Source organism: Triturus cristatus, unplaced genomic scaffold (genome assembly GCF_964204655.1).
Source record: "Triturus cristatus unplaced genomic scaffold, aTriCri1.1 SCAFFOLD_262, whole genome shotgun sequence".
NCBI lineage: Eukaryota > Metazoa > Chordata > Amphibia > Caudata > Salamandridae > Triturus > Triturus cristatus.
In genome coordinates this window covers 198805-214778 of record NW_028187334.1, presented here as the reverse complement: position 1 = coordinate 214778, position 15974 = coordinate 198805, and the positions used below count along the sequence as shown (strand labels likewise).

Genomic DNA, 15974 nt, shown 5'->3' with positions numbered 1-15974 from the left:
GCAATAGGTGGGGCAGTTTATGCAAATTTATGCTGCCATTGTGCCTTGCAGATTCATGCAGGATTTCTAGATCCTTGCTGGATACAAGAGAGTAGGGCGTGTTCCAGATAAACTATCCCTAGCAGGGAAAGTCTGAGCACAGGCACTCTTTTGCTCTTTAGCCCCTGGCCTGGGACTCACCCTCACTTGCTGAGGCGTGAAATTCTGCATACCAACTTTGCACAGAAGGTATGTTTGTGGTTGTTTAGGGATGGGTGGGAGGTCAAGAGCAGGGAAAAGCATGTCTCCTTCACTACTAGACTCCTCTTCTATGCCTCCCTGCCATTCACTCACTCTGTCTTTGTTTCATTCTCTCCTTCCACAACACTCCTTCTCACTCACTCGCTCTATCACTTGTATTTTTGCCCTTGCTCTGCATTCTATAGTGGAAACAGCTCTTGAATGAAGCATCTGAAAATGACGTGACATAAAATTTAAAACCTCCTTATTGGAAACCTAAAACATCACAAGACTTAATGTAACCCATTTCTTTCATAAAAAAGATTTTTAAAGTACCCCACAAAAGAAATATAAAACACCACAAGTGCTAGAAGAATATTACATTAACGTTAAAGATAGAATAGGGCAAATGCATTTGCAGTTGAAACTGAAGTTTGGTACTTATTCAGATATTATTTACATTGCCAATTTTTAGCTGAGATTCTAAAGGAACTGAGAGAGAAAATGGAATTCAAGTTTTGTCAGAAGTGGGATTCGAACCCACACCTCCAGGAGAGACTGCGGCCTTAACGCAGCGCCTTAGACCACTCGGCCATCCTGACCCCATGCTGCTTTTTCATCTAAAGGGTGAGAAAGATATTAGGAACCAAAAAATGCACAGAGCTTAGGCCAATAGTGGCTAGAGCAAGAAAAAAACTCACTGCACTCTTCCAAGAAGACAATCCTATAAGCCACTGCGAGGGAAATGATCATATTTCTCAAGAAAAAAATTAGAGTAAACACAGGACTGTCAGAAGTGGGATTTGAACCCACGCCTCCAGAGGAGACTGCGACCTGAACGCAGCGCCTTAGACCACTCGGCCATCCTGACTTGCTTTCCCAGCATCTTCCAGAGGCCAGACAGCCATGCAGGTGAGGTACTGAAAAGGAATGCCCTCAATTTATTTATCCTATTATATGCACTTTCAACAGATCTTTGAACAATCTGTACAGAGCAGGACCTATGGAGAACTCTTTAGAACTTTGAGGCGAACAAAGAGAAAGTGCTATTCACCAGCCACTTGAACGGCTCAAAGCTGCTTTGAAATTGAGACAATAGCCACCTCTTGGCTGGCTAAAGCAATTTCAACAAGGGATCTCAAAGTCACAACATAGGGTGGAGTATGCAAATTTAAGCAGCCCCTGATCAAAGCCCTGAGGAAATTGCTGTAAGTGTGCTGGAGTCCAGTTGTCTACCAGATGAATGGCATTCTTCCAAATTTGCAGGGCCCGTCTGGCCAGGGCATACAAGAGCATGACTCTTCCAGATGACCTCTTACATGGGTCCTATGCTCATTTGGTAAGGATTGCGCTTTGTCAGCAAGACGTTATAGAACCTAAATATATGAAAAACCCCATCTCTCTTAACAAGAGGAGAACGGAATAACGTGCCAAGTGAAGACCAACAGATGCAACTTCCATCAGATGTTAACCTGATAAAGGAGATTAAATCTCCAAAAGGCATGTCAGAAGTGGGATTCGAACCCACGCCTCTAAAGGAGACTGTGGCCTAAACACAGCGCCTTAGACCTCTCGGCCATCCTGACAGTATAGGCTTTTAAGAAATGAATAAAAGTTACTCAGAAACGTCTACCTCCATGCAAGCCTGAAATAATTTAAACCTTCAAACACAAGGTGCAACTTTATGCACAGGACAATAAACACAGAAGAACACATACGAAAGCACTTTATTTCACAGGTATACAGTTTTCATGCTTTTAGAACACCACATACCTCTCACCAGCTATTTAGGGTCCTGTATCCGACTCACAACATTTCCTTGCCTGCGACCTCTCTCTCTACACAAACAACTACAGCACAGGAAGTAGGAAGGCAATAGGTGGGGCAGTTTATGCAAATTTATGCTGCCAATGTGCCTTGCAGATTCATGCAGGATTTCTAGATCCTTGCTGGATACAAGAGAGTAGGCCTTGTTCCAGATAAACTATCCCTAGCAGGGAAAGTCTGAGCACAGGCACTCTTTTGCTCTTTAGCCCCTGGCCTGGGACTCACCCTCACTTGCTGAGGCGTGAAATTCTGCATACCAACTTTGCACAGAAGGTATGTTTGTGGTTGTTTGGGGATGGGTGGGAGGTCAAGAGCAGGGAAAAGCAGGTCTCCTTCACTACTAGACTCCTCTTCTATGCCTCCCTGCCATTCACTCACTCTGTCTTTGTTTCATTCTCTCCTTCCACAACACTCCTTCTCACTCACTCGCTCTATCACTTGTATTTTTGCCCTTGCTCTGCATTCTATAGTGGAAACAGCTCTTGAATGAAGCATCTGAAAATGACGTGACATAAAATTTAAAACCTCCTTATTGGAAACCTAAAACATCACAAGACTTAATGTAACCCATTTCTTTCATAAAAAAGATTTTTAAAGTACCCCACAAAAGAAATATAAAACACCACGAGTGCTAGAAGAATATTACATTAACGTTAAAGATAGTATATTGCAAATGCATTTGCAGTTGAAACTGAAGTTTGGTACTTATTCAGATATTATTTACATTGCCAATTTTTAGCTGAGATTCTAAAGGAACTGAGAGAGAAAATGGAATTCAAGTTTTGTCACAAGTGGGATTCGAACCCATGCCTCCACGAGAGACTGCGGCCTTAACGCAGCGCCTTAGACCACTCGGCCATCCTGACCCCATGCTGCTTTTTCATCTAAAGGGTGAGAAAGATATTAAGAACCAAAAAATGCACAGAGCTTAGGCCAATAGTGGCTAGAGCAAGAAAAAAACTCACTGCACTCTTCCAAGAAGACAATCCTATAAGCCACTGCGAGGGAAATGATCATATTTCTCAAGAAAAAAATTAGAGTAAACACAGGACTGTCAGAAGTGGGATTTGAACCCACGCCTCCAGAGGAGACTGCGACCTGAACGCAGCGCCTTAGACCACTCGGCCATCCTGACTTGCTTTCCCAGCATCTTCCGGAGGCCAGACAGCCATGCAGGTGAGGTACTGAAAAGGAATGCCCTCAATTTATTTATCCTATTATATGCACTTTCAACAGATCTTTGAACAATCTGTACAGAGCAGGACCTATGGAGAACTCTTTAGAACTTTGAGGCGAACAAAGAGAAAGTGCTATTCACCAGCCACTTGAACGGCTCAAAGCTGCTTTGAAATTGAGACAATAGCCACCTCTTGGCTGGCTAAAGCAATTTCAACAAGGGATCTCAAAGTCACAACATAGGGTGGAGTATGCAAATTTAAGCAGCCCCTGATCAAAGCCCTGAGGAAATTGCTGTAAGTGTGCTGGAGTCCAGTTGTCTACCAGATGAATGGCATTCTTTCAAATTTGCAGGGCCCGTCTGGCCAAGGGCATACAAGAGCATGACTCTTCCAGATGACCTCTTACATGGGTCCTATGCTCATTTGGTAAGGATTGCGCTTTGTCAGCAAGACGTTATAGAACCTAAATATATGAGAAACCCCATCTCTCTTGACAAGAGGAGAACGGAATAATGTGCCAAGTGAAGACCAACAGATGCAACTTCCATCAGATGTTAACCTGATAAAGGAGATTAAATCTCCAAAAGGAATGTCAGAAGTGGGATTCGAACCCACACCTCCAAAGGAGACTGTGGTCTAAACACAGCGCCTTAGACCTCTCAACCATCCTGACAGTATAGGCTTTTAAGAAATGAATAAAAGTTACTCAGAAACGTCTACCTCCATGCAAGCCTGAAATATTTTAAACCTTCAAACACAAGGTGCAACTTTATGCACAGGACAATAAACACAGAAGAACACATACGAAAGCACTTTATTTCACAGGTATACAGTTTTCATGCTTTTAGAACACCACATACCTCTCACCAGCTATTTAGGGTCCTGTATCCGACTCACAACATTTCCTTGCCTGCGACCTCTCTCTCTACACAAACAACTACAGCACAGGAAGTAGGAAGGCAATAGGTGGGGCAGTTTATGCAAATTTATGCTGCCAATGTGCCTTGCAGATTCATGCAGGATTTCTAGATCCTTGCTGGATACAAGAGAGTAGGCCTTGTTCCAGATAAACTATCCCTAGCAGGGAAAGTCTGAGGACAGGCACTCTTTTGCTCTTTAGCCCCTGGCCTGGGACTCACCCTCACTTGCTGAGGCGTGAAATTCTGCATACCAACTTTGCACAGAAGGTATGTTTGTGGTTGTTTGGGGATGGGTGGGAGGTCAAGAGCAGGGAAAAGCAGGTCTCCTTCACTACTAGACTCCTCTTCTATGCCTCCCTGCCGTTCACTCACTCTGTCTTTGTTTCATTCTCTCCTTCCACAACACTCCTTCTCACTCACTCGCTCTATCACTTGTATTTTTGCCCTTGCTCTGCATTCTATAGTGGAAACATCTCTTGAATGAAGCATCTGAAAATGACGTGACATAAAATTTAAAACCTCCTTATTGGAAACCTAAAACATCACAAGACTTAATGTAACCCATTTCTTTCATAAAAAAGATTTTTAAAGTACCCCACAAAAGAAATATAAAACACCACGAGTGCTAGAAGAATATTACATTAACGTTAAAGATAGAATAGGGCAAATGCATTTGCAGTTGAAACTGATGTTTGGTACTTATTCAGATATTATTTACATTGCCAATTTTTAGCTGAGATTCTAAAGGAACTGAGAGAGAAAATGGAATTCAAGTTTTGTCAGAAGTGGGATTCGAACCCACGCCTCCACGAGAGACTGCGGCCTTAACGCAGCGCCTTAGACCACTCGGCCATCCTGACCCCATGCTGCTTTTTGATCTAAAGGGTGAGAAAGATATTAGGAACCAAAAAATGCACAGAGCTTAGGCCAATAGTGGCTAGAGCAAGAAAAAAACTCACTGCACTCTTCCAAGAAGACAATCCTATAAGCCACTGCGAGGGAAATGATCATATTTCTCAAGAAAAAAATTAGAGTAAACACAGGACTGTCAGAAGTGGGATTTAAACCCACGCCTCCAGAGGAGACTGCGACCTGAACGCAGCGCCTTAGACCACTCGGCCATCCTGACTTGCTTTCCCAGCATCTTCCAGAGGCCAGACAGCCATGCAGGTGAGGTACTGAAAAGGAATGCCCTCAATTTATTTATCCTATTATATGCACTTTCAACAGATCTTTGAACAATCTGTACAGAGCAGGACCTATGGAGAACTCTTTAGAACTTTGAGGCGAACAAAGAGAAAGTGCTATTCACCAGCCACTTGAACGGCTCAAAGCTGCTTTGAAATTGAGACAATAGCCACCTCTTGGCTGGCTAAAGCAATTTCAATAAGGGATCTCAAAGTCACAACATAGGGTGGAGTATGCAAATTTAAGCAGCCCCTGATCAAAGCCCTGAGGAAATTGCTGTAAGTGTGCTGGAGTCCAGTTGTCTACCAGATGAATGGCATTCTTCCAAATTTGCAGGGCCCGTCTGGCCAGGGCATACAAGAGCATGACTCTTCCAGATGACCTCTTACATGGGTCCTATGCTCATTTGGTAAGGATTGCGCTTTGTCAGTATATGAGAAACCCCATCTCTCTTGACAAGAGGAGAACGGAATAACGTGCCAAGTGAAGACCAACAGATGCAACTTCCATTAGATGTTAACCTGATAAAGGAGATTAAATCTCCAAAAGGCATGTCAGAAGTGGGATTCGAACCCACGCCTCCAAAGGAGACTGTGGCCTAAACACAGCGCCTTAGACCGCTCGGCCATCCTGAAAGTATAGGCTTTTAAGAAATGAATAAAAGTTACTCAGAAACGTCTACCTCCATGCAAGCCTGAAATATTTTAAACCTTCAAACACAAGGTGCAACTTTATGCACAGGACAATAAACACAGAAGAACACATACGAAAGCACTTTATTTCACAGGTATACAGTTTTCATGCTTTTAGAACACCACATACCTCACACCAGCTATTTAGGGTCCTGTATCCGACTCACAACATTTCCTTGCCTGCGACCTCTCTCTCTCTACACAAACAACTACAGCACAGGAAGTAGGAAGGCAATAGGTGGGGCAGTTTATGCAAATTTATGCTGCCATTGTGCCTTGCAGAATTATGCAGGATTTCTAGATCCTTGCTGGATACAAGAGAGTAGGCCTTGTTCCAGATAAACTATCCCTAGCAGGGAAAGTCTGAGCACAGGCACTCTTTTGCTCTTTAGCCCCTGGCCTGGCACTCACCCTCACTTGCTGAGGCGTGAAATTCTGCATACCAACTTTGCACAGAAGGTATGTTTGTGGTTGTTTGGGGATGGGTGGGAGGTCAAGAGCAGGGAAAAGCAGGTCTCCTTCACTACTAGACTCCTCTTCTATGCCTCCCTGCCATTCACTCACTCTGTCTTTGTTTCATTCTCTCCTTCCACAACACTCCTTCTCACTCACTCGCTCTATCACTTGTATTTTTGCCCTTGCTCTGCATTCTATAGTGGAAACAGCTCTTGAATGAAGCATCTGAAAATGACGTGACATAAAATTTAAAACCTCCTTATTGGAAACCTAAAACATCACAAGACTTAATGTAACCCATTTCTTTCATAAAAAAGATTTTTAAAGTACCCCACAAAAGAAATATAAAACACCACGAGTGCTAGAAGAATATTACATTAACTTTAAAGATAGAATAGGAGAAATGCATTTGCAGTTGAAACTGATGTTTGGTACTTATTCAGATATTATTTACATTGCCAATTTTTAGCTGAGATTCTAAAGGAACTGAGAGAGAAAATGGAATTCAAGTTTTGTCAGAAGTGGGATTCGAACCGACGCCTCCACGAGAGACTGCGGCCTTAACGCAGCGCCTGAGACCACTCGGCCATCCTGACCCCATGCTGCTTTTTGATCTAAAGGGTGAGAAAGATATTAGGAACCAAAAAATGCACAGAGCTTAGGCCAATAGTGGCTAGAGCAAGAAAAAAACTCACTGCACTCTTCCAAGAAGACAATCCTATAAGCCACTGCGAGGGAAATGATCATATTTCTCAAGAAAAAAATTTGAGTAAACACAGGACTGTCAGAAGTGGGATTTGAACCCACGCCTCCAGAGGAGACTGCGACCTGAACGCAGCGCCTTAGACCACTCGGCCATCCTGACTTGCTTTCCCAGCATCTTCCAGAGGCCAGACAGCCATGCAGGTGAGGTACTGAAAAGGAATGCCCTCAATTTATTTATCCTATTATATGCACTTTCAACAGATCTTTGAACAATCTGTACAGAGCAGGACCTATGGAGAACTCTTTAGAACTTTGAGGCGAACAAAGAGAAAGTGCTATTCACCAGCCACTTGAACGGCTCAAAGCTGCTTTGAAATTGAGACAATAGCCACCTCTTGGCTGGCTAAAGCAATTTCAACAAGGGATCTCAAAGTCACAACATAGGGTGGAGTATGCAAATTTAAGCAGCCCCTGATCAAAGCCCTGAGGAAATTGCTGTAAGTGTGCTGGAGTCCAGTTGTCTACCAGATGAATGGCATTCTTCCAAATTTGCAGGGCCCGTCTGGCCAGGGCATACAAGAGCATGACTCTTCCAGATGACCTCTTACATGGGTCCTATGCTCATTTGGTAAGGATTGCGCTTTGTCAGTATATGAGAAACCCCATCTCTCTTGACAAGAGGAGAACGGAATAACGTGCCAAGTGAAGACCAACAGAAGCAACTTCCATCAGATGTTAACCTGATAAAGGAGATTAAATCTCCAAAAGGCATGTCAGAAGTGGGTTTCGAACCCACGCCTCCAAAGGAGACTGTGGCCTAAACACTGCGCCTTAGACCGCTCGGCCATCCTGACAGTATAGGCTTGTAAGAAATGAATAAAAGTTACTCAGAAACGTCTACCTCCATGCAAGCCTGAAATATTTTAAACCTTCAAACACAAGGTGCAACTTTATGCACAGGACAATAAAAACAGAAGAACACATACGAAAGCACTTTATTTCACAGGTATACAGTTTTCATGCTTTTAGAACACCACATACCTCTCACCAGCTATTTAGGGTCCTGTATCCGACTCACAACATTTCCTTGCCTGCGACCTCTCTCTCTACACAAACAACTACAGCACAGGAAGTAGGAAGGCAATAGGTGGGGCAGTTTATGCAAATTTATGCTGCCATTGTGCCTTGCAGATTCATGCAGGATTTCTAGATCCTTGCTGGATACAAGAGAGTAGGCCGTGTTCCAGATAAACTATCCCTAGCAGGGAAAGTCTGAGCACAGGCACTCTTTTGCTCTTTAGCCCCTGGCCTGGGACTCACCCTCACTTGCTGAGGCGTGAAATTCTGCATACCAACTTTGCACAGAAGGTATGTTTGTGGTTGTTTGGGGATGGGTGGGAGGTCAAGAGCAGGGAAAAGCATGTCTCCTTCACTACTAGACTCCTCTTCTATGCCTCCCTGCCATTCACTCACTCTGTCTTTGTTTCATTCTCTCCTTCCACAACACTCCTTCTCACTCACTCGCTCTATCACTTGTATTTTTGCCCTTGCTCTGCATTCTATAGTGGAAACAGCTCTTGAATGAAGCATCTGAAAATGACGTGACATAAAATTTAAAACCTCCTTATTGGAAACCTAAAACATCACAAGACTTAATGTAACCCATTTCTTTCATAAAAAAGATTTTTAAAGTACCCCACAAAAGAAATATAAAACACCACAAGTGCTAGAAGAATATTACATTAACGTTAAAGATAGAATAGGGCAAATGCATTTGCAGTTGAAACTGAAGTTTGGTACTTATTCAGATATTATTTACATTGCCAATTTTTAGCTGAGATTCTAAAGGAACTGAGAGAGAAAATGGAATTCAAGTTTTGTCAGAAGTGGGATTTGAACCCACACCTCCAGGAGAGACTGCAGCCTTAACGCAGCGCCTTAGACCACTCGGCCATCCTGACCCCATGCTGCTTTTTCATCTAAAGGGTGAGAAAGATATTAGGAACCAAAAAATGCACAGAGCTTAGGCCAATAGTGGCTAGAGCAAGAAAAAAACTCACTGCACTCTTCCAAGAAGACAATCCTATAAGCCACTGCGAGGAAAATGATCATATTTCTCAAGAAAAAAATTAGAGTAAACACAGGACTGTCAGAAGTGGGATTTGAACCCACGCCTCCAGAGGAGACTGCGACCTGAACGCAGCGCCTTAGACCACTCGGCCATCCTGACTTGCTTTCCCAGCATCTTCCAGAGGCCAGACAGCCATGCAGGTGAGGTACTGAAAAGGAATGCCCTCAATTTATTTATCCTATTATATGCACTTTCAACAGATCTTTGAACAATCTGTACAGAGCAGGACCTATGGAGAACTCTTTAGAACTTTGAGGCGAACAAAGAGAAAGTGCTATTCACCAGCCACTTGAACGGCTCAAAGCTGCTTTGAAATTGAGACAATAGCCACCTCTTGGCTGGCTAAAGCAATTTCAACAAGGGATCTCAAAGTCACAACATAGGGTGGAGTATGCAAATTTAAGCAGCCCCTGATCAAAGCCCTGAGGAAATTGCTGTAAGTGTGCTGGAGTCCAGTTGTCTACCAGATGAATGGCATTCTTCCAAATTTGCAGGGCCCGTCTGGCCAGGGCATACAAGAGCATGACTCTTCCAGATGACCTCTTACATGGGTCCTATGCTCATTTGGTAAGGATTGCGCATTGTCAGCAAGACGTTATAGAACCTAAATATATGAAAAACCCCATCTCTCTTAACAAGAGGAGAACGGAATAACGTGCCAAGTGAAGACCAACAGATGCAACTTCCATCAGATGTTAACCTGATAAAGGAGATTAAATCTCCAAAAGGCATGTCAGAAGTGGGATTCGAACCCACGCCTCTAAAGGAGACTGTGGCCTAAACACAGCGCCTTAGACCTCTCGGCCATCCTGACAGTATAGGCTTTTAAGAAATGAATAAAAGTTACTCAGAAACGTCTACCTCCATGCAAGCCTGAAATAATTTAAACCTTCAAACACAAGGTGCAACTTTATGCACAGGACAATAAACACAGAAGAACACATACGAAAGCACTTTATTTCACAGGTATACAGTTTTCATGCTTTTAGAACACCACATACCTCTCACCAGCTATTTAGGGTCCTGTATCCGACTCACAACATTTCCTTGCCTGCGACCTCTCTCTCTACACAAACAACTACAGCACAGGAAGTAGGAAGGCAATAGGTGGGGCAGTTTATGCAAATTTATGCTGCCAATGTGCCTTGCAGATTCATGCAGGATTTCTAGATCCTTGCTGGATACAAGAGAGTAGGCCTTGTTCCAGATAAACTATCCCTAGCAGGGAAAGTCTGAGCACAGGCACTCTTTTGCTCTTTAGCCCCTGGCCTGGGACTCACCCTCACTTGCTGAGGCGTGAAATTCTGCATACCAACTTTGCACAGAAGGTATGTTTGTGGTTGTTTGGGAATGAGTGGGAGGTCAAGAGCAGGGAAAAGCAGGTCTCCTTCACTACTAGACTCCTCTTCTATGCCTCCCTGCCGTTCACTCACTCTGTCTTTGTTTCATTCTCTCCTTCCACAACACTCCTTCTCACTCACTCGCTCTATCACTTGTATTTTTGCCCTTGCTCTGCATTCTATAGTGGAAACATCTCTTGAATGAAGCGTCTGAAAATGACGTCACATAAAATTTAAAACCTCTTTATTGGAAACCTAAAACATCACAAGACTTAATGTAACCCATTTCTTTCATAAAAAAGATTTTTAAAGTACCCCACAAAAGAAATATAAAACACCACGAGTGCTAGAAGAATATTACATTAACGTTAAAGATAGAATAGGGCAAATGCATTTGCAGTTGAAACTGAAGTTTGGTACTTATTCAGATATTATTTAAATTGCCAATTTTTAGCTGAGATTCTAAAGGAACTGAGAGAGAAAATGGAATTCAAGTTTTGTCAGAAGTGGGATTCAAACCCACGCCTCCACGAGAGACTGCGGCCTTAACGCAGCGCCTTAGACCACTCGGCCATCCTGACCCCATGCTGCTTTTTGATCTAAAGGGTGAGAAAGATATTTGGAACCAAAAAATGCACAGAGCTTAGGCCAATAGTGGCTAGAGCAAGAAAAAAACTCACTGCACTCTTCCAAGAAGACAATCCTATAAGCCACTGCGAGGGAAATGATCATATTTCTCAAGAAAAAAATTAGAGTAAACACAGGACTGTCAGAAGTGGGATTTGAACCCACGCCTCCAGAGGAGACTGCGACCTGAACGCAGCGCCTTAGACCACTCGGCCATCCTGACTTGCTTTCCCAGCGTCTTCCGGAGGCCAGACAGCCATGCAGGTGAGGTACTGAAAAGGAATGCCCTCAATTTATTTATCCTATTATATGCACTTTCAACAGATCTTTGAACAATCTGTACAGAGCAGGACCTATGGAGAACTCTTTAGAACTTTGAGGCGAACAAAGAGAAAGTGCTATTCACCAGCCACTTGAACGGCTCAAAGCTGCTTTGAAATTGAGACAATAGCCACCTCTTGGCTGGCTAAAGCAATTTCAACAAGGGATCTCAAAGTCACAACATAGGGTGGAGTATGCAAATTTAAGCAGCCCCTGATCAAAGCCCTGAGGAAATTGCTGTAAGTGTGCTGGAGTCCAGTTGTCTACCAGATGAATGGCATTCTTCCAAATTTGCAGGGCCCGTCTGGCCAGGGCATACAAGAGCATGACTCTTCCAGATGACCTCTTACATGGGTCCTATGCTCATTTGGTAAGGATTGCGCTTTGTCAGCAAGACGTTATAGAACCTAAATATATGAGAAACCCCATCTCTCTTGACAAGAGGAGAACGGAATAACGTGCCAAGTGAAGACCAACAGATGCAACTTCCATCAGATGTTAACCTGATAAAGGAGATTAAATCTCCAAAAGGCATGTCAGAAGTGGGATTCGAACCGACACCTCCAAAGGAGACTGTGGCCTAAACACAGCGCCTTAGACCTCTCAGCCATCCTGACAGTATAGGCTTTTAAGAAATGAATAAAAGTTACTCAGAAACGTCTACCTCCATGCAAGCCTGAAATATTTTAAACCTTCAAACACAAGGTGCAACTTTATGCACAGGACAATAAACAAAGAAGAACACATACGAAAGCACTTTATTTCACAGGTATACAGTTTTCATGCTTTTAGAACACCACATACCTCTCACCAGCTATTTAGGGTCCTGTATCCGACTCACAACATTTCCTTGCCTGCGACCTCTCTCTCTGCACAAACAACTACAGCACAGGAAGTAGGAAGGCAATAGGTGGGGCAGTTTATGCAAATTTATGCTGCCAATGTGCCTTGCAGATTCATGCAGGATTTCTAGATCCTTGCTGGATACAAGAGAGTAGGCCTTGTTCCAGATAAACTATCCCTAGCAGGGAAAGTCTGAGCACAGGCACTCTTTTGCTCTTTAGCCCCTGGCCTGGGACTCACCCTCACTTGCTGAGGCGTGAAATTCTGCATACCAACTTTGCACAGAAGGTATGTTTGTGGTTGTTTGGGGATGGGTGGGAGGTCAATAGCAGGGAAAAGCAGGTCTCCTTCACTACTAGACTCCTCTTCTATGCCTCCCTGCCGTTCACTCACTCTGTCTTTGTTTCATTCTCTCCTTCCACAACACTCCTTCTCACTCACTCGCTCTATCACTTGTATTTTTGCCCTTGCTCTGCATTCTATAGTGGAAACATCTCTTGAATGAAGCATCTGAAAATGACGTGACATAAAATTTAAAACCTCCTCATTGGAAACCTACAACATCACAAGACTTAATGTAACCCATTTCTTTCATAAAAAAGATTTTTAAAGTACCCCACAAAAGAAATATAAAACACCACGAGTGCTAGAAGAATATTACATTAACGTTAAAGATAGTATATTGCAAATGCATTTGCAGTTGAAACTGAAGTTTGGTACTTATTCAGATATTATTTACATTGCCAATTTTTAGCTGAGATTCTAAAGGAACTGAGAGAGAAAATGGAATTCAAGTTTTGTCAAAAGTGGGATTCGAACCCATGCCTCCACGAGAGACTGCGGCCTTAACGCATCGCCTTAGACCACTCGGCCATCCTGACCCCATGCTGCTTTTTCATCTAAAGGGTGAGAAAGATATTAAGAACCAAAAAATGCACAGAGCTTAGGCCAATAGTGGTTATGCAAGAAAAAAACTCACTGCACTCTTCCAAGAAGACAATCTTATAAGCCACTGCGAGGGAAATGATCATATTTCTCAAGAAAAAAATTAGAGTAAACACAGGACTGTCAGAAGTGGGATTTGAACCCACGCCTCCAGCGGAGACTGCGACCTGAACGCAGCGCCTTAGACCACTCGGCCATCCTGACTTGCTTTCCCAGCATCTTCCAGAGGCCCGACAGCCATGCAGGTGAGGTACTGAAAAGGAATGCCCTCAATTTATTTATCCTATTATATGCACTTCCAACAGATCTTTGAACAATCTGTACAGAGCAGGACATATGGAGAACTCTTTAGAAATTTGAGGCGAACAAAGAGAAAGTGCTATTCACCAGCCACTTGAACGGCTCAAAGCTGCTTTGAAATTGAGACAATAGCCACCTCTTGGCTGGCTAAAGCAATTTCAACAAGGTATCTCAAAGTCACAACATAGGGTGGAGTATGCAAATTTAAGCAGCCCCTGATCAAAGCCCTGAGGAAATTGCTGTAAGTGTGCTGGAGTCCAGTTGTCTACCAGATGAATGGCATTCTTCCAAATTTGCAGGGCCCGTCTGGCCAGGGCATACAAGAGCATGACTCTTCCAGATGACCTCTTACATGGGTCCTATGCTCATTTGGTAAGGATTGCGCTTGGTCAGCAAGACGTTATAGAACCTAAATATATGAGAAACCCCATCTCTCTTGACAAGAGGAGAACGGAATAACGTGCCAGGTGAAGACCAACAGATGCAACTTCCATCAGATGTTAACCTGATAAAGGAGATTAAATCTCCAAAAGGCATGTCAGAAGTGGGATTCGAACCCACGCCTCCAAAGGAGACTGTGGCCTAAACACAGCGCGTTAGACCTCTCGGCCATCCTGACAGTATAGGCTTTTAAGAAATGAATAAAAGTTACTCAGAAACGTCTACCTCCATGCAAGCCTGAAATAATTTAAACCTTCAAACACAAGGTGCAACTTTATGCACAGGACAATAAACACAGAAGAACAAATACGAAAGCACTTTATTTCACAGGTATACAGTTTTCATGCTTTTAGAACACCACATACCTCTCACCAGCTATTTAGGGTCCTGTATCCGACTCACAACATTTCCTTGCCTGCGACCTCTCTCTCTACACAAACAACTACAGCACAGGAAGTAGGAAGGCAATAGGTGGGGCAGTTTATGCAAATTTATGCTGCCAATGTGCCTTGCAGATTCATGCAGGATTTCTAGATCCTTGCTGGATACAAGAGAGTAGGCCTTGTTCCAGATAAACTATCCCTAGCAGGGAAAGTCTGAGCACAGGCACTCTTTTGCTCTTTAGCCCCTGGCCTGGGACTCACCCTCACTTGCTGAGGCGTGAAATTCTGCATACCAACTTTGCACAGAAGGTATGTTTGTGGTTGTTTGGGGATGGGTGGGAGGTCAATAGCAGGGAAAAGCAGGTCTCCTTCACTACTAGACTCCTCTTCTATGCCTCCCTGCCGTTCACTCACTCTGTCTTTGTTTCATTCTCTCCTTCCACAACACTCCTTCTCACTCACTCGCTCTATCACTTGTATTTTTGCCCTTGCTCTGCATTCTATAGTGGAAACATCTCTTGAATAAAGCATCTGAAAATGACGTGACATAAAATTTAAAACCTCCTTATTGGAAACCTAAAACATCACAAGACTTAATGTAACCCATTTCTTTCATAAAAAAGATTTTTAAAGTACCCCACAAAAGAAATATAAAACACCACGAGTGCTAGAAGAATATTACATTAACGTTAAAGATAGTATATTGCAAATGCATTTGCAGTTGAAACTGAAGTTTGGTACTTATTCAGATATTATTTACATTGCCAATTTTTAGCTGAGATTCTAAAGGAACTGAGAGAGAAAATGGAATTCAAGTTTTGTCAAAAGTGGGATTCGAACCCATGCCTCCACGAGAGACTGCGGCCTTAACGCAGCGCCTTAGACCACTCGGCCATCCTGACCCCATGCTGTTTTTCATCTAAAGGGTGAGAAAGATATTAAGAACCAAAAAATGCACAGAGCTTAGGCCAATAGTGGTTATGCAAGAAAAAAACTCACTGCACTCTTCCAAGAAGACAATCTTATAAGCCACTGCGAGGGAAATGATCATATTTCTCAAGAAAAAAATTAGAGTAAACACAGGACTGTCAGAAGTGGGATTTGAACCCACGCCTCCAGCGGAGACTGCGACCTGAACGCAGCGCCTTAGACCACTCGGCCATCCTGACTTGCTTTCCCAGCATCTTCCAGAGGCCAGACAGCCATGCAGGTGAGGTACTGAAAAGGAATGCCCTCAATTTATTTATCCTATTATATGCACTTCCAACAGATCTTTGAACAATCTGTACAGAGCAGGACCTATGGAGAACTCTTTAGAAATTTGAGGCGAACAAAGAGAAAGTGCTATTCACCAGCCACTTGAACGGCTCAAAGCTGCTTTGAAATTGAGACAATAGCCACCTCTTGGCTGGCTAAAGCAATTTCAACAAGGGATCTCAAAGTCACAACATAGGGTGG

The 15974-nt window shown here is 43.3% G+C and overlaps 13 non-coding genes across 13 annotated transcripts; all 13 read right to left on the bottom strand.

Moving 5' to 3' along the window:
* Positions 1–738: 738 nt before the first annotated feature.
* On the bottom strand, positions 739–821 carry TRNAL-AAG (transfer RNA leucine (anticodon AAG)). The gene has a single exon. It is a non-coding gene; the product is annotated as a tRNA-Leu (tRNA).
* A 186-nt stretch (positions 822–1007) lies between these two features.
* On the bottom strand, positions 1008–1090 carry TRNAL-CAG (transfer RNA leucine (anticodon CAG)). Its single transcript has one exon. It is a non-coding gene; the product is annotated as a tRNA-Leu (tRNA).
* A 632-nt stretch (positions 1091–1722) lies between these two features.
* TRNAL-UAG (transfer RNA leucine (anticodon UAG)) lies at positions 1723–1805 on the bottom strand. The gene has a single exon. It is a non-coding gene; the product is annotated as a tRNA-Leu (tRNA).
* Positions 1806–3098: 1293 nt separating this feature from the next.
* TRNAL-CAG (transfer RNA leucine (anticodon CAG)) lies at positions 3099–3181 on the bottom strand. The gene has a single exon. It is a non-coding gene; the product is annotated as a tRNA-Leu (tRNA).
* A 1740-nt stretch (positions 3182–4921) lies between these two features.
* On the bottom strand, positions 4922–5004 carry TRNAL-AAG (transfer RNA leucine (anticodon AAG)). Its single transcript has one exon. It is a non-coding gene; the product is annotated as a tRNA-Leu (tRNA).
* A 186-nt stretch (positions 5005–5190) lies between these two features.
* TRNAL-CAG (transfer RNA leucine (anticodon CAG)) lies at positions 5191–5273 on the bottom strand. Its single transcript has one exon. It is a non-coding gene; the product is annotated as a tRNA-Leu (tRNA).
* A 611-nt stretch (positions 5274–5884) lies between these two features.
* On the bottom strand, positions 5885–5967 carry TRNAL-UAG (transfer RNA leucine (anticodon UAG)). Its single transcript has one exon. It is a non-coding gene; the product is annotated as a tRNA-Leu (tRNA).
* A 1295-nt stretch (positions 5968–7262) lies between these two features.
* TRNAL-CAG (transfer RNA leucine (anticodon CAG)) lies at positions 7263–7345 on the bottom strand. The gene has a single exon. It is a non-coding gene; the product is annotated as a tRNA-Leu (tRNA).
* Positions 7346–9332: 1987 nt separating this feature from the next.
* Positions 9333–9415, bottom strand: TRNAL-CAG (transfer RNA leucine (anticodon CAG)). The gene has a single exon. It is a non-coding gene; the product is annotated as a tRNA-Leu (tRNA).
* Positions 9416–10047: 632 nt separating this feature from the next.
* On the bottom strand, positions 10048–10130 carry TRNAL-UAG (transfer RNA leucine (anticodon UAG)). The gene has a single exon. It is a non-coding gene; the product is annotated as a tRNA-Leu (tRNA).
* Positions 10131–11423: 1293 nt separating this feature from the next.
* TRNAL-CAG (transfer RNA leucine (anticodon CAG)) lies at positions 11424–11506 on the bottom strand. Its single transcript has one exon. It is a non-coding gene; the product is annotated as a tRNA-Leu (tRNA).
* A 2007-nt stretch (positions 11507–13513) lies between these two features.
* TRNAL-CAG (transfer RNA leucine (anticodon CAG)) lies at positions 13514–13596 on the bottom strand. The gene has a single exon. It is a non-coding gene; the product is annotated as a tRNA-Leu (tRNA).
* A 2006-nt stretch (positions 13597–15602) lies between these two features.
* On the bottom strand, positions 15603–15685 carry TRNAL-CAG (transfer RNA leucine (anticodon CAG)). Its single transcript has one exon. It is a non-coding gene; the product is annotated as a tRNA-Leu (tRNA).
* Positions 15686–15974: the final 289 nt, after the last annotated feature.